The sequence below is a fragment of the Mugil cephalus genome, chromosome 7 (genome assembly GCF_022458985.1).
Source record: "Mugil cephalus isolate CIBA_MC_2020 chromosome 7, CIBA_Mcephalus_1.1, whole genome shotgun sequence".
In the NCBI taxonomy this organism is placed as follows: domain Eukaryota; kingdom Metazoa; phylum Chordata; class Actinopteri; order Mugiliformes; family Mugilidae; genus Mugil; species Mugil cephalus.
This window is the reverse complement of record NC_061776.1, coordinates 29,043,803-29,065,079: the sequence shown is the minus strand read 5'-3', so window position 1 is coordinate 29,065,079 and position 21,277 is coordinate 29,043,803. Positions and strand designations below refer to the sequence as shown.

Sequence of the window (21,277 nt, the reverse complement as noted above, 5' to 3'; positions counted from 1 at the left end):
TTCTTTTTGACCAATCAGAATAAAGGTTTTCAAATAACGGGCCCAATTAGCTGCAAAAAATACATTTTCAACTAAAAAAGAATCAAAGGTTGACTTAAAATCTTTGTTGTTCCCCACTTTTGGGTTTTATTTTATTTTAACCGACCAAATTTGGGCGAAGGTGGAGGGCCCCGCCTGTTCGAAAAACCAAGCCCCAGAAGGTCCGAAAAAAAAGGGCCTGAGAAATTGAAGAGAGCGTGGGGAGCTGATCGCCAGCCAGGAAACGGGGGGGGGCCGACGAGAATAGGGGCCGCAAAAATACTTTTTTTTTTGTGGTAAGTTTCGGGGAAAGTCATTTTGAGCTAATTGTTTTTACGGGTTTAGTTAAATTATTTGCAAACGTTAGCAAAAAATAGTTGCTAACGTTAACTGCGCATCATTTTGATTCTTGCATCAATTAGAAACCCAAACTAAAACTTATAATTAAAAGTAACTAAAAAAACGGCTTTGGGTATTTAAAAAGAATTTTATTTAAATTAAAAAAAGAATTTATCAAAAAACATTCAATTGCCCTAATTTGAACAATTCTTTTTAGGGGTTCCCTCAAAATAATTTTTGTCATTTTTTAAATTAAATGGTACCGATGTTTAATTTTGGGGTTTGAAATATATTTTAAATAAAAACAACAGATTTTTTTTTTCAAAAAAAGGGATGCTTTTTAAGACAGGAAAAAAAAATCTGGGAGTTTAGTCAAAGAGGGGGAAAAGGGGAAATTCTGTGGCTGTAAAGGGCAGGGCTTTGTTACACAAGCTTTTTTTTTTAAAAAAAAATTTTAAAACAATCATATTTTTTTTTTTAAATTTTTTTTTAAATTAAATACCTTTTTGAAAAAAAAGCCATTTAATTTTTTTAAATTGCTTATCAACCCCAAACCCGGCCATCTTGGGACTTTGACGTGCAAAACATCCCACCAGGATAACGGTGTTAAAACTCCTATCAACATCCTGACATTCTGGGTACCCTGGGTATGGACAGCCAAAGAGAGGTTCAATGGGCCCTGTGATCGTGTCTGAAATAAGGTAAGAATCATAGAATGAATGGCTTGTGTGTTTGGACTGGTGTTGTCCTATTTATCATTACTGTATTTTTAATGAGTTGTGATGAGTCTCTTTCTGAACTAAGATATAGCCGTTCCCCTTTGTTTTATTGTCACTTGATATCGATACCACTCTAGCCACTTGATATTGGAGCTTGATTCAGCACTATTTGTTGTGTGTATGGCGTTTGCACCTGGGTGGAAGCCAAATGTTTGCAATGGTGATTTAATTTCTTGCAAACCTTTTGGGTTGTTGCTATTGTGACTATTGTCATGTGAAATGTTTATGACAGTATTAATCGCATTGCTGTGGTAATAGAGTGTTTTCCTCAGTAATCCTGATACTGATCCACAATTGGATTGTTAAAAGCTTATGCATGTGAATTGGAAAGTTGTGGGGTGCACTGTAAAATGGGGCTCCGCCAAAAGCCACTGTTAAATTCGATCCCTGGATAAAAATACCGTTGTTGTTTTTTTTGAGTAGGTTCCATGTATTTCAGTTGAATATTATGTGGAAGATGGCTGCATGTCAGTGCAGTCCAAACATCGCATTTGTTTTCTGTCTGAAGTTGCCTAATGTTCCAGACTAATGCAATTAAACTCATTTCATCATTTGTTATGCTAAATGTAATGGAAACTATGGAATGCAGTAGATTCCATGCAAGAGAATGATTGTTTGCCTCACTGAGACATCCAGGTGTCCGCTGAGCATGTTAAGCCCGAGATATTGATCCCTTTCTAATGAAATTAAACTTTTTTTATTTACTTTTTATTAGCTTTCTTTCCGTAAAATACACATACTGTACGTATGCGGTAACTGGGAACAAGACAACAAAACATAACATGACAAAGGGAGGATTTGTGCACTAAGTACAACAACAGCATCATACATAAACACATCACACATAAGGATAAAGATGCTGCTTGAAATTAAAGGGGAAGAAAAAATCATTTGTTATTAAGGGGACCTTATCGTTGTGATTCTATATAAAATCAGGTCTCAGGTTAACACATAGCTGAGCCATTCAGGCCAGTTCTCTTCAAAAACATCAATTTAGTTCATTGGTTTGAATGTAATTCTCTCCAAAATATATTTTGTTGGTTTGTCTTTCTTTTCTGGTCAGAGTCTTTATAGATACAACTAAAAATACTTTCAAAAGTTATTTGTCTTACTTTATGTATTCAAATCAAAGATTTTCCTTTTAAAAACAGCCCCCAGCCTCCAAAACATGTGAAAATGATTTGCTATAGGACCTCCAACAAGCAGTCTGGTTATACTAGTGGATCTTTTGAGCTGGAGAACAAAAGAATCAAGACTAATTTTTCCAGCTGAATTCCCTCCAGGAGGGAGAGCTGGTCGCTAACCACTGCTGTGAGAATGCGAGGCCCCCCTCTGTTTCTCATCTTTCCTTAATATCTAAAGTATGGCCAAGATTTTGAAGACCTTTGTGTAGTTTGGATATTATCTTTTGGAAGGGGACATTCTTTTAGGCTCTTTGAAAAGTGTTATGAATTCCATCTCTCTCTGAAGTAACATCCCTTGGGAATTCCTTGCCTTTAAAGTCTTATGAATGGTTCCTTCCTGAAAACTCAAAACTTTATCTGTGAGCTACTAATATTCGTGTGTCTTTTATTGGAGGTGTAATTTAAAGCAACATGCCAACGTACATATCAGAGAGACGCGTATTCAGAAAGTTTTTGTCCCACCAATATGTGTTGTTAAATTGCCTTTAATGTTCTTAAATTCGCCAGGCGGAAGATATCCTTTGCACTAAATTTTGCGTGATTGTCATTAATCTGCAATTTCAGTGACAAAAGAAATGTGAACCTATCAGTTACTGATACTTTGTTTTGGATATATGTGATTGAGCAGGGAGAGAAGTTTCTGAATCATTTTGTGCCGTGCGTGTGAGTGATTGAGTGTATGTTTTGTGGGTTTTGGTAAACCAAAAACTCATATTGTTTTGTTTTTACATTTTCCTTTTGAGACAAACTTGAAAGTTAGACTTGTGCCAAGTCTATGTTTTCAAACAGTTTGGCCAACTAATAATCTTTTGTTCAGATAAAGTAGTTTTCTCCATTAGTAAAACTTAAAGGTTAGCGTTATACCAACTAAGAATTTTACTCACTCAAAAAGTAAGTTAGGGTTGTTAAGTTAACATTTCAAGTTAAGGTTAATAACATTTAAAATTGCATTTCACAGAATACAAAACAAGTTTAAAGTTTACTTCATACTTTATTGAAATAATTGGAAATTGTTCCATTTAACAATTTAACAGTAGCAGCAGAGAATTGCTGTCTTACTACAGCAAAGTGCAGAACAAGTAGCTCCATAACAATAATAACTTCCAAGTGTTATTGACCTATGATCAAATACATTCGAAACATTTTTACCATTTCATATACAAGTCATTGAGCAGTGTATTACAATTGTAACAACAGCAACAACATTGCTGACATATCTCAAGTGGCTGTGTCAAACAGAAATACGCAAAACCTGTAAAAACACCTGTGCAGTTCACAACACAACAGTTTATATAATATAAAAAAAGAAAAACAATGTCACAATGTCAGCATACAATTTAACATTGTAAATTGGGCAGAATTATCCAACTGAATAAAACACCCATAAAAACAAAACAAAAAAGTTTGCCATGCATGTCTGCATGTAGACAAAAGCAACATAGAGTGATGCTTCTACCATTTTTTCCCCTTTGGGTATTAGCCTCTCAACCGTGATCCAGACAAGAGGATAACATTTTTTAATTTAATTAGCTTCACTCTAATGAAATGGGATTCATTCTGCTTAGTCATCTGATAAACTTTCCAGTGGTGTACACAATTATTCCGTACCCTACCGTGCGTTTGTTTCTTGTTAATGCACACACAGTCCAAGCGATTATATCTATCCTCTTGTCTGGATAGATATGTTGAGCCTCCTATTGTACTCACCAAGCATGTCCTGAAGAAGTTCTCTGAATCCTCGCGAAGAAACAGGGTTAGACCTTGCAGGGATGTGCTCCTTCTGTGTAGTCCAATGTCAGATGTTTGAAACCCCCGCCAAAAAAAAAGAAACTACTTGTCAGAGAAGTGACCAACGCTGTATCATTACATAAGTTGGTATTACGGCCGTGAGGGTTGGCCGTATGTCTCTCCCCTCTTGATGTGTGTGTGCATGCACTGGTGTGTCTGTTTCTATCTTGCGCTAGGTGTATTGTGGAGAGTCTCCAGTGGGCGTGTCTCCAGAGAGCGGTCCGACCTGATCAGCTTAAGTGTATAGTGTATTAGGGTTGGGATAGAAAATCAACTCACATAAGTATCAGGATTTTTTGTTTTACGATTTTTAAATCGATTTTTTGGTTCAAAATTGCCCCCCCCCTCCAATTTCTCCTGCAGTGATCTGTGATTGCTCCTGATTTCCCCGCTGTCTCCTGTTTCGCATTCTTTTTTGTGTTCATTTCTCCATGTGTAGAATGATCTTCCAGTTTCTCCAATGTATGTTTTTGGGCATGTTTATGTTTTGCACGATATTTCATAGATGATGTTGCATTTTTTGTCCAGTTCTATTTTGTCTTTTGGGTGTACTATGAGTTAACAGAGTTTTTTGTGTGGTTTTATTGCTGCGTTGATGTGATGTTTTTTCATGATGTGTTGTATTGCTTCCGTTATCCCCGGATGTATGGTATGCATATGGTGTCTTTGTATTGGTCCTCTGTTTTCTGAGTGTGTTTCTTCGTTCTCTCTTTTTGTTTATTGTATTGTATTATATTGACAAAGTGTGAGTGCGTGTTCTATGTGTCTTTCCTCTTCCTGTCTGTCTTTATCTTCCGTGATGTTGTTGGCCTGTTTGATAGAGTGTTCTAACGACTGAGTGATTGTGTGCTGTGGGATGTTCTGATGTCCAGAGGAGGTACTGGTCCGTGTGAGTGGGTTTTCTGTAAACAGTGATTTTTTGATGCCGTCTTCTTTGTGGTGGATGTTCAGATCGAGGAACGACATGGTCCGGTTGTGTTCTTCTTCGTGCGTGAATTTTATGTTTCCAGTGTTGTCCATAGTGTGGACATTGTGTGTGTCCGACTTTTATTTTTTCCAAGATGTCGTCCACGTATCTTTTCCACAGTGTGGGTTTACAGTGTGTGGATGCTGTGTAGATGGTTTTTGATTCCAGGTCCTCCATGAAAAAACTGCTCATTGTTGCTGATAGTAGATCTCCCATTGCGAAACGTTCTAAACTGAAAATAAGTGGATTTAGCAACAAAATGTAAGAGTGTGGAAATATCTTCAACTGTCAGGTTTGTGTGTTTTTTGAGGGTTTCGGTGTTCCTTGAGTCGTTCCTGTACGATGTGTAATGTGACGTCAACTGGGGGTTTTGTGACTAGTGATAACACGTCGTGTGATATGAATATTTCATCTTTTTCTACTCTTATGCTGTTGAGTTCTTGTGCCAGTTGTTTTTTGTTTTGTTGTTTTTTTTTTGCAACATTGCAAAAACTCAAAACAACTTGTGTTGTACTGAGGAGGGGTTTGATGATTTCAATCAGTGCTTTGGGGAGGTTATATGTTACTGATCTGATACTGTCAACTATTGGGCGGAGAGGGGTGTCTTTTTTGTGAATTTTGTTGTTCCGTATATCTGGGGGGTGATGTTGGCTGTGGGTATCAGGTGTTCATATGCGTCCCGTGTTATTTTGTTACTTTGTAGTAAAGGTTTTAGTAATGATGTCAGGGTCCTTTTCTTTTCTTCCGTGGGGTTCTTTTTCAGTATTTCATAGGTGTTCCTGTCCCCTAACATGGATTCCATCTGTTTTTCATATGTTTTTGTGTCCATGATGACTGTTGTTCTTCATTTATCGGCCAGCAGGATGGTAATGCTTTTGTCTCCTTTTAACGATTTAATTGCGTTTTGTTCTTCCTGTGTGATGTTGCTTGGTGGAAGTTTGGCTGATTTTAAAATTCCTGATATTGCATTTTGGAGTTCTGCATTTTGTCCCTGATCTTGACATTTATGGCATGCTAATTCTGTTGCTAGGATGTATTGTTCGTGTGGTATTTTGGAGGGTGTAATGGTGAAATGTAGCCCTCTTGCTAGCACCCTTTTTTTCTGTTTCGGTGAGGGTGCGTTTGGACAGGTTCCGTACCCATTTTTCATTGGTTTTGTAGTTTGTTTGTCTCTGCTTTTTCTTTGTTTAATTTCTTGATGTGGCGTTGTTTGGTAATGGAAAATTCCTGTTTGTATATGTATTTTAAGTGTGCGTTTTATTTCCTCTTCCATGTTGTGGTCCAGCGTGTAATGTTCTTTGAAACCGTCTGTTTCTTTTTTTATTTGCATGTTGATTTTGTCTATTTTGTTGGCTGTTGTTCAAATCCATTCTATGATAAGAGACTTTTTGCTTTGTTGATGATGTTTTCTGCATTTTATGGCTTTTTGTGTTGAGGCTTGCCGGTGTTACTTCCTCATCTTTGAAAGCGGAGTTTGAATCTCAGGTGATTTTTTTGGGGTGCCCACTTTTTTTCCAGTTTCTCCAGACGGCAGAATGTTTTGACACAATCATTTCCAAAACTTCCACGTAATAGAATAATGAGGTTCATTATATCTTATTTTAGATATAAGTTTAGGATTTTCTTATTTTTCCAAATTTAAATATGAGGAAATGTGCATAAAAGGTCATCAAATTTTTGGGTCAAAAGACATGAGGTTCATTTTCAAAAAATTTTCAAGTGTATGATTTTTTTTTGGGTTTCCTACTTTTGTGACTACTAAAAATTTTTTAAAAATTGTTTTTTTTTCAAAGTTACACCCTTTAAAAGGGGACAAGCACAATCCTCTTTTTCCGAGATGGACCAAAAACTTTTTTTCCTTTAAACATACGTCTCTAAATTTCACATAATTCACGGGAAAAATGTGACCGTGCCCTTTAGCCGGGGGTGTTCAAAAGAACATCTTGGTTGGACCCCCCCCCCCCAAAAATGCCAGAACTTGCCCCTCCCATATATGACCAAAAATTTAAAAATTTTGCACAAAACAACAATTATTTGGGTTAATTTTTTTAAACCAAAAACACCAAAAAAAACCCAAATTTTTAAAGCTGATATTAAAATGGAGTGTACTAAATCGGGAAAAGGGGAGCCAGCACATCCATATTAGTCAGAAATTTTTAAAAATGTGCCCATTTTAACATTTTTTTTGCTCAGGAAAAAAGAAACAGTTTTTTTGTTTTTTTTTTTAAAATTTTTTTTAATTTTTTATAATGTTTATATATATTAACATATATATATATATGTATCTTTTAATTTAATTTTTCACCCTTTCCCTTTGTTTTTCATTCATAAATTTCAAAATTTCACATGATTGGTTTTTTGCCACAACCAAGCACTTGATTTCACAAAAGCCGGGGTTAAAAATACTCCCCCCTGTTTTTATTTGGGCTGCTAATTCAGAGTTTTTATTGTTTTAAATGGGGTGACCTTCATTTCTCTCGTCAGATTACACTGCTGTACAAAAACCTCTTTATTATGTCGATGAATGAATTAACCCAAAAAGATGGGAAATCGAACCAAGAGTCCCACCTCTTTTTCAATATAAATTTAATACAACTTTTGACCAAACAACAAAGATAAAACTTTCCAGTTTCGTGTGGGGTTTTTTTTTTTCTCTACTCTTCGGGGGCTAGCTCACCGAGTTTTCGCACAGTGAGGAGACACATATTTTTTGAAAACACAAGTCTCTGCTTTAAAGGGGACACCTTTTTTTGTGGGTTTTTTGGTTTAAGTGGTAAATTTAAAACGGGGGGAAAAGCACTGAAGGGGAAACAAACGCGGTTTTTTTTTTTTTACATCCCATACATGCGGGGGATTGAACTGGGGGGGGGTTTTTTCGTTTGGGGGGCGTTTCCCGGGGTTTGGGAAGTAACCCTGGGAGGGTTTTTCTATGCTTTCGGTTGGTAGGATTTTGTTTCAGCAGGGAACCAGCCCAAATAAAAATCTTTTCCTGTACCCACTGGGTTTTGACAAAACTTACCTTGTTTTCCTTCTGCAGATAATTGCCCCCAAGGAGGGGGTGAGTAGAGCGACCCTGTTCCTCTGGGGGTGCAAAAACAAGGGGGTTTTGCCCCAAGCACTAAATGAAGAAAGAGCCCTTTGTTAGAAAAAACAGATGACTTGAAAAAAAGTCCCTCTAATCTTCCCAAAATTTTTTTTTTTTCATAAGTTATTAAACTATCTTTCCAGGTTTATGGGAGAACTAGGGGAAAATCCCAAATTTCCCTTCCCCGCCCTTTCGAACTCCCTCTTTGAACTACATGACTGTAAATTTTTTACCAGGGAGCTCCCCTCCCTTGTTTTACCCACCTTTTTCAGGGGAGCAATTCGTTTTTTAAAAGTTGTACTGAGTGTTGCTGTCGTACTACCCAACAAAAAAACCTTTTATGTTTGGAGTTAGTTTGTGGTTGCGGGCCATCCAAAATCCTGACATAAGGCACGAGGAAATTTCTTTCTTTTCAGTGTAGTCCCAAAAATTGTGAATTCAAATGTAACAAGAAAAATTACAGACAAAGGAGAGTTAGGAATAAAATTGTCAGACCTTCATTTCAAATCCCGTAAGTTAGAACAAGATCGAGGTGTAAATTGAAACAGTGGATTTGATCCTTTACTTTTCTGGGAAAAGCCAATTGAATCTAATAATGAAAATAAAAGAAGACTAAAAACTGTCACTGCAAACCCATAAAGTATGGATGAAAAAAGTCATCTACTATATGACTTTATCTGTTTTTAGCACCAAATCAGGGTAGAAACCCCATCTATGACTGGCTGGGGTGGACCCCTTTAAACTGACATTTTTTCACCCATCCGCAGCCACATTTCAGTCAAACTAAATAGATCAATCTGATGATATTGAAAGCAGGCAGTTCAAAATATGGAAAAAAATTTTGGGCATTCCACTAAATCTGAAGAAGCTCACATAGCCGGGGAAATATTTTTATTAACTTAATATTATATAAAAACTTTATAAAAAAAAGAAAAAAAATTCTGAAAAGAGTAGAACAGCATTGAAAGGGGGCCTTTTGTCTGGAGTGCTGAATTTTCTGGGGCTAAGCTACATCTGCGGCGGGGTTTCATTAACCAGCCCAGCTTCATGGCCTGGAGTGCTGTGTGTCAGAAATGTGGAGCTCCATAAACTACATGTGACTCAGTCTCCATGGCCTCCCCCCTGCTTCTAAATATCAATATTTTCTACCGCTCAAAAAAAAATAAACCCCACCATGGAATCTTTTTTTTCATGGTTTTTATAAAATCCCAAAACTAAAATTACAGCAGGCTCGTTGCCAGGCCAACACATGGGATGACCGGGCAGCCTTTTTCCCTCTATGAGGCACTGGAGGTTGTATGTTTATATGTTTATATCTGACGGATGTACAGGATGATATTTTAGTTTCCTCTGAGGCTTACAGAATGTTTATGTTTGGCCGAAATACCGGAGAGCATCTCCAATTTAAAAGATAGATCAAAAATATAGAAAATTATATATATGGGCAAAATGCCTTTTGGTTTCATTTGATACATTTCAGAAAAGATCTCCAACGAATTCAGAATGTTTTTGCCCAAAAAAAACCAATGTGTGGTATTGTTTTTTAGATAATTTGAAAAGGGCCCAAAGGCCCTCAAAAGGGGGTTTTTTCCACGCAGTGTTGCTGGGCCCCTTTTGGGGCCAAAGAGATTCAGCAAATCTTGCCCCGGTCCAAAGTCAAAGATTTTTGACTTCACGGGACAACTTATTGTGAGTAAATTTAAATTTTGGGAAAAATGATTTTTTAAATTCCCTTTAAATATTCTTATTTCCCCGGGGCAGAAGATATTTTTTTATTTTCTGCCATGTTTGTGAGAGTTTAAAGTTGTTATAGGGGTTCCCCTTTTGTGTTGTGTTGAAATTTCCAAGATAAAAGGGGTTTAAAAAACAAATTTTTCCCAAAAAAGGCACCACCTAGTTCTGTTGTACAGGGCGTTTGGCCCTAAACAGCTTGACTAAACCCACTGAGCCTTCCAGGAATTTTTTTGGAAAGAAATTTATAATCCAATGCGGGACGATAGGGGGCTAAAATAAAATGTCAAAATATATTAAACATTTTCACCTGGGATAACGATAAATGGATGATAAATGGGGGAAATTCAAAAAGAAATTAAAAAAAAAAATATGTGAAACAAAATTCAACCACATGTTTTATTTTCCCGGTGGTGGAAAAGGTTAGATGTTTTCCCCCGGCTTGTGACAACAGTTTTTTTTTGCACTTTTTAACTTTTTTTCCTGAGCAGTATCCTCTCTTTTAAAACCAAAAAAAACTCCCACAAAATTTGAAAACGCATTTTCTTTGGGAAAAAAGCTGCTGTTTTTCCTTTTCCCTAAAACTGGGTCTACCTCCGTTTGCCGGCACTGCAGTTTGCCGCTTCGACGTTTAAACCCTCCTCTGTTTTTTTTCACCGTCTCTTCCCCTTCTTGTTAAGGCGGGAGGGGGTGGAGTCACATGACTACAAAAACGCGTACTACGTGTGCAGTTTTTTAAAGAGACATGAACAAAAGCCAAACCTACACACACAGCCAAAAGAAAAAAAATACGGGGCAAAATGAATTCATTTTTTTGTCGAAAAATTTCCATATTGGTAAATTTCAGTTTATCGCCCAGGCCAAAATGATAATAAAAATTTGCAACTGTTTTTAATTTTTTTTTAAAATGCTAAAAGGGGCGCTTAAAAATTGGGTATGCATTATTCATTCACTCACACAGTCACACCCTGGTGGGGGGAAAAACTCCCCCCCCCTCAGAAATCACAGCGGGCCCAAAGGACAAGGTGACAGAAACATGGCTGCCAATGTGAGCCAATCTCTGACCACCACCAACATTCCCCTCACCTGCAGTAAAATAAAACCAGGGAGTAGGGGTGGGTTAAGGGGGCCAAGGAAAAACCAACAACAACAAGGATGGGAGGGGAATAAACCCCAACCCCCCAACCTTTCTTTTTATTGTTTAATGTTTGCTTGATTGGCTTTAAATCCCAAAATTGGGGATGACAAAAGAAAGGGGGGTGAATATATGAATAACTATTTAAGTTAGATTTTTGGGACCAACCTTTATGTGAGAGAGCAGGGGGGAAATTTTTCAAAAACATTTTGGTTTCGGGCGTGGGGTTTTAAACGGGTTTGCTCTTGTTTGTGTTTTATCTTAAAGGGATCCCAACTCTTAGGGCTTTTTATTTGCCCCGGTGTGAAAGGCGCCTGTCCCAGGGTGTTGAGACGGTAGTCCTTGCTCCCGGCGCCCCGGTTCGAATCCCCTGGTTTATCTATCTTTTATACATCAGAGTTCTCCACTTGATGCCTCTAAAGGCCAGAAATTTTTTTTTAAAAAAAAAAGATCAATGGGTAAAAACAGGAATTTCCCGAAAAACTACATTTTCAGGGGGCCCGGGTTTTTTTAATCCGTGGCAGGGAAAAAATTTTAATATCTGGGAAACTAAAAGGGCGCCCTCCCCCCGAATCATAAGGGGTGTGCTTACGACTCAGACTTTACTCCCAAAAGAACGTATAATAGATTTAAGATTTGGGGTTCAAAGGGTTTTACAAATTAAATCCATTTCTCAGACAAAAATTCTGAAAGTTTTTTTCAACACCCCCGTGTGTGGTGTTGTGATTATTCCATTTGGAAGTTGTTTTGGTTTAGAAAGTTTTTACTAAACAGGCCTTTTCGGGAAGTGTTGCTGAGGCCTGTTGGGGTGAACGGGAAAACCCGTCCACATGCAAAAGGGGGTTTTTGGGTTACAAAAGGGCAATTTGGTGAAGGATGTCACTTTAAGGGGTTTTAGCCCTTCCAAATAAGTATTTTACATAGTCTTCAATGTTTTTATAAACCCCGGGGTTTTTAAAAAATCTGTTTTTCTAAGTTTTGGGGATGTAAAGGGTTTTTTCATTAATCCCCAGTTTTTTAATGTTAAAAGTAACGTGAATATATATATAACAAAAGGGAAATTTGAGTTTTGGCTCTGACCTAAGTTTTAGCATTTTGTGCCATATCGGGACGGGTTTCCCGTGAAGTTTTAAATTGGGTTTTGTTGTTTTTGGGGTTTTAGGGACCAAACCCACTTCCTCAGGGATAGCACATAGCACTGGGGGCCCTTTGGGAGCTTCACTAAACACTGAGACCCTTTTCCCGGTTTGTTGTACCGGGCAATTTAGCACAAAAAAAAAAAAAAAAAAATGAGGTGGTTTTAGTGTTTTCTGGGGGCAAACACGAATTCCCTTTCCCTATGGCAAAAACAGCCCTAATAAAAAACAAAAAAATCTGAAAAAATTTTTTTTCTTACAAGAAAATTTCCCCCAAAAAAAACACAAAGTTCTTGGCTCTGAAAGACTAAAATTAGACCAAAACTAGACAAATATCTTAAATTAAAACCCAAATTTTTTCTATAAAAGACTAAGTAAAAATTTAATTTTTCTTAAAATCCCAATTTTTAAATTTTTAAATTTTAAATTAAAGAAATTACACCTTAAAAGTGGAATTAATAAAGAGAATGGGAAAAATTAAAATGTTTCTTTAAAGAGCAAAAACCCAAAAATCAATTTATGTTGGCTCTAATCAAGACATGTTTTATGATATTAACCCCAAAACCCAACAAGCCGTCCCTTTTTGGGGGGGAGAAAACTACAACTACAGAAAGAAACCGACACCAACATGGAGAACTTTTAAACCCCCCAAAAGGCCCAAGTGGGCCCTTTAACCCCAGCCTCCTGATTGGGGGTCATAAGTGCTAAAACCCCCGAGCTGCTGGGGCATCGCCCAAACCCCCTTTCTAAACTTAAAAACAAAATTTTCAACATTTTTTTCAATCTGTAGGAGGCATAATGAAATATTGAAAGTTGTTTAAAAAATTTTAAGGGCATTTCCCGAACAACACAATTTTTTTTTGAGTGTGCAAATTGGGGACCAACCCTTTAGAAGTACCAACATTCATATTTGAAAAGGGAAATAAGGCTTTCCTTGGGCATGATGACGAAACAATGCAGTGTCCCGTTAAAAGGATTCATCTAAAAGGGGAAAAAAATATACAAGAGAAAAACATTACTTCAACTGCTTTTAAATGGGGTATTTTCCTGATTTGGACTTGTGAGCAATGAAAAATTTTTTAAAATAAAATTAAAAACCCTAGTCTAGTAATTAAGTCATGGGTTTTAAATTTTTTTGAGGGGCAGCAGCTAATATTTTTTGCTATGATAGACATTACATGGCATAAACAATAGAGATCCAAAAATTTTCACAAGCAACTGAACATATAACATCATTAAAACCTTTTTAGATTTCACTCCTTTTTATAGTTAAACTTCCCCAGGGATGTGATATATTTCCCTACAAAAATATTAAACTGGAGATGTGCTTTGGCTACACAGTTTTCTTCTAATAGAAATGTAAAAAAGGGACCCTGTTTTTAAAGAAAATTTAATATTGGAAACTGACGGGCCCCAATTTTTTGTTTTTTTTTGGGTGCCTTTGCTACATTGTGAATTTAGGGGTGCAAATGAGTCAAGGGCCATTTTTATTTTGGCTGTTTTGTTTTGGTTTTTTTTTTTTAATTTTTGGGCCCTGCAATTTTTCATCCAGCTTTCTTAAATTTTTATTAAGTTGTAAAGTTGTTTTGGGAAAAGACGGCATCTTAACATGATATGTTCAGCGGTTCCCCAGGTTTTAAATGGCCTGCAAGAAATTAAAAAATTTTTATTGTTGCACAAATGGGGGTTCCCCTTAAAATAAGGCAAACACTCCCTTTTTTTCCACTGAAAAATTTTATCATTTAAATTTTTTGTAAAACATTTGAACTCTTCTTTCGGTTCATTCAAAAAAAAAGGGGTTTTGCTTAAAATGATGACATAAAAAAATGCAGTGTGTCAAAGTTTAAAAAAAGTATTGAAATTTTAGCGGGAGCAGCAATAAATGGGTTTTGTTGAGAGAAAGTAATTATTTTGGGAATTTCTAATGACAAACATTCATGTTACAAACAAAGAAAAATCAAAAAAACATCCAAGCCTTTTTGATTCAGTGATCGATTTCTCCAAAAAATTTATAAATTTGACTCAAAATGTCTTGTTTTAAAGTTGAATGAATAATTTGGGCCTCTGTCTTCACCTTTTTTATTTTATATTTTATATTATTTTTCTTTTTGAAAATTTAATTGGGAAAAGTCCCCTCATGGATGTTGTTCCCAAAGGGGTTGTGGAAAATTTCCAAAAACTGAGGGGTTTTTGAAAGTAATTTAAAGATTCAGTCTCGTGATCCCCTTTTGTTGGTTTGTTTGCAAATATTTTGCATGACGGGGAAACACACATACAGTAAAACTCATAAATCAATAAATAAAAGGGAAGGGTTTGAGTTTTGACCCCTGGGCCTATGTGATTTAAAGCAGGGAAGTGGTTTTTTAAACATTTTGTGCCATATCTGTAGCTGTTTTCAGTTAGTTTTTATTGGTTTAGGGTTTTTGGGTTTTGTTTTAGGGTTTTCAAGATACAAGGGCTGACCAAAGGGAATATTTTCCAAAAAATAGGGACCCCCACTTCTGCCAACATAGCAAAATAGCGCGGGGGCTGAGACTAATTCCCAATAGAAAGCTGAAAAAAAAATAGAAAAAAGAAAGCCCAAAAAAATCTGCAATGTGGTTTGTTTTGCCCTTTACAAGAATTCTTAAAATAAGCAAAAGTTCTTTGGCCTCTGAAAGACAAAAATTAGACTCAAAAATAACAGAAAAAACTTAAAATAATACAAGTTCTGCGCTAAAAGCACTAATTTTAAGATTTATTTTCTTAAAATTTTAAATTTTAATTTTAACTTAACCTTTTAAAAAATGACACCTTAAGGGAGAAAATAAAATGAGACTGAAAGTAGTTAAAATAAGACACGTTTAAAAAAAAGACTATCAAAAAAGTCTGTGACGATGTCTCCAAAAAAAATGTACTTTTAACTCACATGTCTTGCTCAAAGTTTTAATTTAATGTTGGACCTCTGTCTTTACCTTTTTCTGTTATTAAATTATTCCCCCTTTTTGAACTGTCCCCCCACGGTACGTTTTGGCAAGGTGTTTTTGGAAAAAAACCCCCAAGTGAGGGGTTTTTGAGAAAACTATTTAAAGATTTTAGACTCCCGTGATCACTTTTATGGGTTTTTTTTGCAAAAATTCTGCGGGGGAAGGAGAAAACACACACACAGAGTAAAACTCAGAGAGCACGACACCCCGAATATGATGACAACAAAATTATTAAAACCCCCACTCAAAATTTTTTTCCACATGGATTTTTGGTGGGAAAGTGTGCTTTTCCCTTTCTTGGGTTCAAAGGCTTCAAGGGAAAAGAGGTGGGGAAGGGCAAGAGGAAGTGCAAGCAAAATCCCAAGGGCTTCAGCCCGCCCCATATGAAATTATAGGGGGTGGGCCCACCTTTTATGAACCTTTTGGGGGACTTCTTCTTTAACATATTTTCACCCTTTTTTGAACTCGTGGTGCTAAAAGGGCACATTAGTAAATATAACAGCTTATATGAGAGATGTAAAAATAAAAAATTTAAATTTCCCCTCACATTTCCCCCCCCTTTAAACATTTAAAAAATCACAAAATATGCCCAAATATTTTGAAAATTTCTTTTTCAATTTTACCCTGAGAAAACAGTTTTAATACCTTCTTTATACTTCTGACACAAGAAAAAAAAAGCCCGCCCGGACTCGGGTTTTGTTGGGGGTACAGGGAAAACGTCTGCTTCTTTTTTATGGTTTTGGCTCAACAAAGGGGTCTGGACCCATGTGCATGGCTGGCGGGATCCACATTGCCGGTTTTGGCCACTCTTTTCCACATGTGGGGTGGGGGAGCGAAATCTGGAAACAGTCCATGAATCTTTACAAAGAGTTGTGGGAAAGGGGAAACCCTTTCCCCCGGGGTTTTCCATGTCCCAAAAATTTTTTGGTGGGGGCCCCCCGGAAAAAAAACTTTAAAAGACCAAAATTTGTTCTTTGGGCCCTTTTTCCTCTTCCCCATAAAACAAAGCACAGGTGGTATGCTGTGGTCCATTTTAAGACCACTTTCTTCAAAAGCAAATTTACCAATTTTTTTTTTTTTTTTTTTTCAGTGTTCTATTTTTAAAACCCACTGTCCCCAGGGTTTCCCCCCAGTCCCTGGAAACCCCTTTTAAAAATTTTCCCTTTCAAAAACCCATCTCTTCTACCTAGCGTATCATTCAGCCTGATTTTATCCTGACCCTGTCTCTCACTCTGACTTTTAACTTTTTATCTTTTTCATGACTACCTGTACGAGTTTGCCCTGTGTTTGTTTTTATATTTATTTTATTAGGCTATTTGTTATTGATGTTTTATCAAACTATTATTGCTGCTGCTGCATTAACTGTTTTTTATTGATTCATTAAACTTTCTATCCTTCCCATATGCAGCACTGTGGTCGACTGCTGTCATTTTAAATGTGCTATATAAATACATGTTGACTTGACTTGACCTGTCCATACATTATTAGAATAAGTGCAGCCAGACAGAGGCCAGAGTGTTTTGCGGCACTAGATAATGGGAATTTCAGAAAAAGAAGGAGGCGATTGACGGATTGCAGCCTGCTTAGTGGCTCCATCTGCTCTTGCATTTCCCTTAGATACGGGGTCAGCGTTATTGGTATGAGCAGCACATTTGCATATGGCAACCGCAGAGGGAACAGGATAGCGTTTAAAAGGTCCAAAACAAGTTTGTGGTTCTGAATAGGTGAACCATCTGATTTTAGAAAGTTTCTGTGTTTCCAGAGGCAACCAAAATCCTGCGCTACACCAAATGCGTAACGTGAGTCTGTATAGGTTGTGCAGGTGAAATGTTCTGAGAGTTTACACGCTGTTGTGATTGCTATCAGTTCTGCAGATTGTGCTGAGTAGTGGAAAGGGAGCAGTCCAGAGTCCAGGACAGCAGTGTTGGGGATGAATTGGGGATGGGTTCATCCTTCATGTCAGGCCTGGGGATGCAAACAAGGTTAACATAATCAAGACAGCTATGTAGTTCTCCATCCTCTGGGGGGGAGGAGAGAGGCCGGGTTCAGTGTGTTGCATCTTTTAATGGTAACATTTGGATGATTCAACATTTGGATGATTTGGATGGTACCAGACAAATCGTGCAGCAGAGAAATGAGAAGATGTCTGATCATTAAGTAGAAGAGTTATTGCATGAGGGAACATAGGAGTGACATCGGAGTAGGCCACAATGTCTCTGGTGACTTTCAGCTGACACCCTATCTCTCACGGCCGTGGGGCTGTGAGAGATTACAGGTGCCACAGGTCCAGTTTACAGTAATAATAGCCCACAGGTCTGAGTTTGTCACTGTGTTTTTGCAGCAACACAGAGGTCATGTGGCCTCCTTTCTCATCAACAGTTTGAACGAATTGTTTGTCTTCAGCATTGAGAACACGGCCCAGAAAAATAACCTTTTCCTGTACCCACTGAGGTTCTAAGAGACTTACCTTGTGTCCTTGTGTCCGCAGCAAGGAGAGTGAGTCAGAACGGCACTGTTCCTCTGTGGGTGCACAAACGAGGAGGTTGTCCTCGTACTGAATGAGAGCACAGCCCTTCGTTTGACAGAACACATGACTTGAAAGGTAAGATTTTGTTTTAGCCCCCCCCCCGGGCAATGTTCCCCCCTTTTTTACCCTCAGCAAACCCTTGCAGTTTTGGGCCCCCCGGGTTTTAAAGGGATTTTAAAATTTGTTTTTTAAAATAAGATTTAAGCCCTGGGAAAAATTAAAAAGGCAAGGAAAAACAGCAAAATGTCACCAAATAGGCACCAAACAAAACCATCAATAAGATGTATGTAGTGGAAAAATGCTTTTTTTTATGGTTCCCCCCCAGTGCATGCAAGCATGTCCACACGTGGCCCTTGAAAAAAATAAAGATGAGTATATCAAATGTAGGCTAATTTAAAAAAGGGGGCAAAAATATGGCAAAAGGGTTTTAATTCCCCCCGCCCCCCTTTTGACATATTTTGTCATAGGGCACAACAAAATAGGTGCAATAAATTGTACGCCTCCTCACCAACCTTTTTCCCGGCTCCCTTTTGGTTCCTACCACTTTTATTTGTTTATGAGTGTTGATATCGCAAAAGGCTTTCATTCCATTTTAAAGCATCAACTTTAAATTTTTATGTTAATATTGCCTTTTTGTAAACCCTTGGGCAATGACTTTTGAAAAAAAAAATGTTTAAAATTTCCTTCACCCTTTGTTGATGAGGTCTTGCATTTCATCACTGAGGAAAAGGGTTTTTTTTTTTTACAGCCCCCCAGAGGGCCGGAAGGACATGGGGAGCTTTGCCCGAGGTTTGGGCCCCAAAAATTTTCAAGTCATTGATGGCAAAGGAATGAGGTTTGCATGCAGGGGACCCTTTCCCTCACCCCTTCATCCCAAATTTCAAAGCCTTTTTGGATTCTTTTCCCCTTTATGCTGTTCCACTGGGGGTTCCCCACAAATTTTCCCCCTTCCCCGTGCCTGTGACCCTAGACCACAAATGTAAATTCACTGTCTTTTGCTACAAAGACAAAAAAGCAGAGAAAAATAGACAGATCCATTAATCACATAAGAATATAAATTAATTAATTAGCAAAAACACTGAAAAAAGAGCACCCTCCACTTTGGCTAAAGCAATACAAATTTCCATCAACAGAAACAGGCAACATTTCAACATTAGCAGGTTGGACAGGGGAATTCAAGACTGCAGAGTTGGGTTGATATGTCCACACTACCAGGTAAAGAGAATTGTACATTTTTGGATGTTGTCTGCTGAAATACAGCTTTTTAATATGATGAAGAACAAATATACTTACTCTTCCTCCACGCTTGTGCAGTGCTCCATTAACGTTACAAAGACCTTTCTGGAAGACGGGAGAAATTATATTCAGTTCCTGAAAGGAGCTGAATATAAGGTCCAATTTGAAGGTCCAATTTGTACAAAGCAGACACATTAAGAGTCTACTGCCTCTGGCATGTTCCACACAAATATGGTGGATAATAATAACACCCTTGGAACATAATCCAAATAAACAACATCATGAATACTTAACAATTCAATTCAGTTCAATTCAATTTTATTTATATAGTGCCTATAACAATACAAATTGTCTCAAGATGCTTTTCAAAAAAAAAAAAAAAAAAGTCCATAGCAAGCCTGAGGGCAACGGTGGCAAGGAAAAACTGTTGCAGTTTGAGAGTATAAGAGGATTCATGGGCAGGTTGGTGAATTGTAATCTGGGGTTGTTCTTGTTTTCTTCTATTATTGAAGAATAATATGCTGCTCTAATCTTACGGAGATTTTTTTTTTTCATAAGTTATTAAACTATCTTTCCAGGCTATGTGAGAACTAGTGGAATGCCAAATTCTTCCCATCTTTCGAACTCCCTGCTTTGAACTACATGACTGTGAATTATACCATGGAGCTACCCTCCTCAGTTTTATCACCTTTTTGGGAGGAGCAATTTGATTTAAAGTTGTACTGAGTGATGCTGTCGTACTATCAACAAAAAAAACTTTTATGTTGGAGTTAGATTGTGGTTGCTGGCATCCACATCTCTGACATAAGGCACTGAGGTAAATACTGAAGGAATTAATTCCTTATATCTAGTTACAAAATGTCTTTCTAATTTCAGTGTAATCCCATATTGTGAATTCAAATGTAACAAGGAAATTATCAGACAAAGGAGAGTTATGAGAATATATTGTCACACCTTCAGTTTCTATGCCGTAAGTTAGAACAAGATCTGAGGTGTGATTGAAACAGTGACTGATGAGTAGTTCAAAGCAGGCAGTTCGAAATATGGTAGGAATTTGGCATTCCACTAAATCTGAAGAAGCTCACATAGCCTGGGAAGATAGTTTATTACCTACATATATATATATATGTTAAAAAAAAAAGAAAAAAAACTCTCTGTAAGACTAGAACAGCATTGTAAGGGTCTCTTGTCTGGAGTGCTGAATATCTGAGCTAAGCTACACCTGCTGTCGTGGTTTCATTAACCAGCCCAGTCTTCATGGCCTGGAGTGCTGTGTGTCAGACATGTGGAGCTCCATAAACTACATGTGCCTCAGTCTTCATGGCCTCCTCTGCTTCTGAATATCAATATTTTCTACCAGCTCAAAAGAAATGAGCCCCCCATGGAATCCTTTTTTCATGGTTTTTATGAATACCTGAATGACAGCAGGCTTGTTGTCATAGATAGATAGATAGATAGATAGATAGATAGATAGATAGATAGATAGATAGATAGATAGATAGATAGATAGATAGATAGATAGATAGATAGATAGATAGATAAATGACAGTTGATAAAATCAGGCAAACTATGTCCATATGAATTGATTGGTAATGTCATTTAGTGCAATGTCACTGAAAAAAAAATGTTATCTGCTTTTAGATACATCAGCAATTTACACAAACTACCTGTAGCTGGGGCTCTGTGTCACCCACCATGCCTCCCACTGGCCTTTCCTCATCCTTGCCTTTCCCTTTTAGCCCTTGGTGTGGAGGATTTGTTGATAAACGTTTGGTCAAGTTCATGTGGTTAAAGGTACTATAAGCATAAACAGGTGGTTAGGTCACATCAGGTTGGAGCCGTCCACTATATTAAGTTTTGTGGTGCATGATTGTCATTAATCCACAATGTCAATGACAAAAGAAACGTGGATATATCTCAAACTGAGTTTTGACTCTGACCTGTCTGATAATGCAGGGAGAGATGTTTCCAAAACATTTTGTGCCATGTCGGTGGGTGTTTCAGTCCATAGTTTTGATTTGCGTTGTGTTTTAGTCCTCAAGATACAAGTGTATTAAGGTAGCGTTTTACCAAATTGGACACCACCTACTTCTGCTTGTGTATGACAAATAGTGCTGCGTTGGAGGCATCTTGAATCAATATTTTAAGAAATTTCCAGGAATATCATGGGCGTGAATGTAGTGCTAAATACAAGGAGTTTGTGTAACTCGGCCTGAACCAAAATAAACGGTCTGTGGGCATATTAAAGTTGTACTGAGTAATGCTTTCGTACTGTCATTTTTCTTTTACTGAAAGTGTAATATAAAGCAAAATGCCATGTGTTCATTGATACATTTCAGAGAGATGCTCCAGCGAATTCAGAATGTTTTTGTCCCACCAATGTGTG

General features: G+C 37.4%; 1 long non-coding RNA gene across 3 annotated transcripts in view; it reads left to right on the top strand.

Moving 5' to 3' along the window:
* Nucleotides 1–917: 917 nt before the first annotated feature.
* The window catches only part of LOC125010850, a 171,804-nt gene continuing 151,444 nt past the window's right edge, over nucleotides 918–21,277 (top strand). For all 3 annotated transcript variants that reach the window (XR_007113106.1, XR_007113105.1, XR_007113107.1), the window contains exons 1-2: nucleotides 918–1,058; nucleotides 17,617–17,730. This is a non-coding gene — a long non-coding RNA (uncharacterized LOC125010850). The remainder of the gene's footprint in view (nucleotides 1,059–17,616; nucleotides 17,731–21,277) is intronic.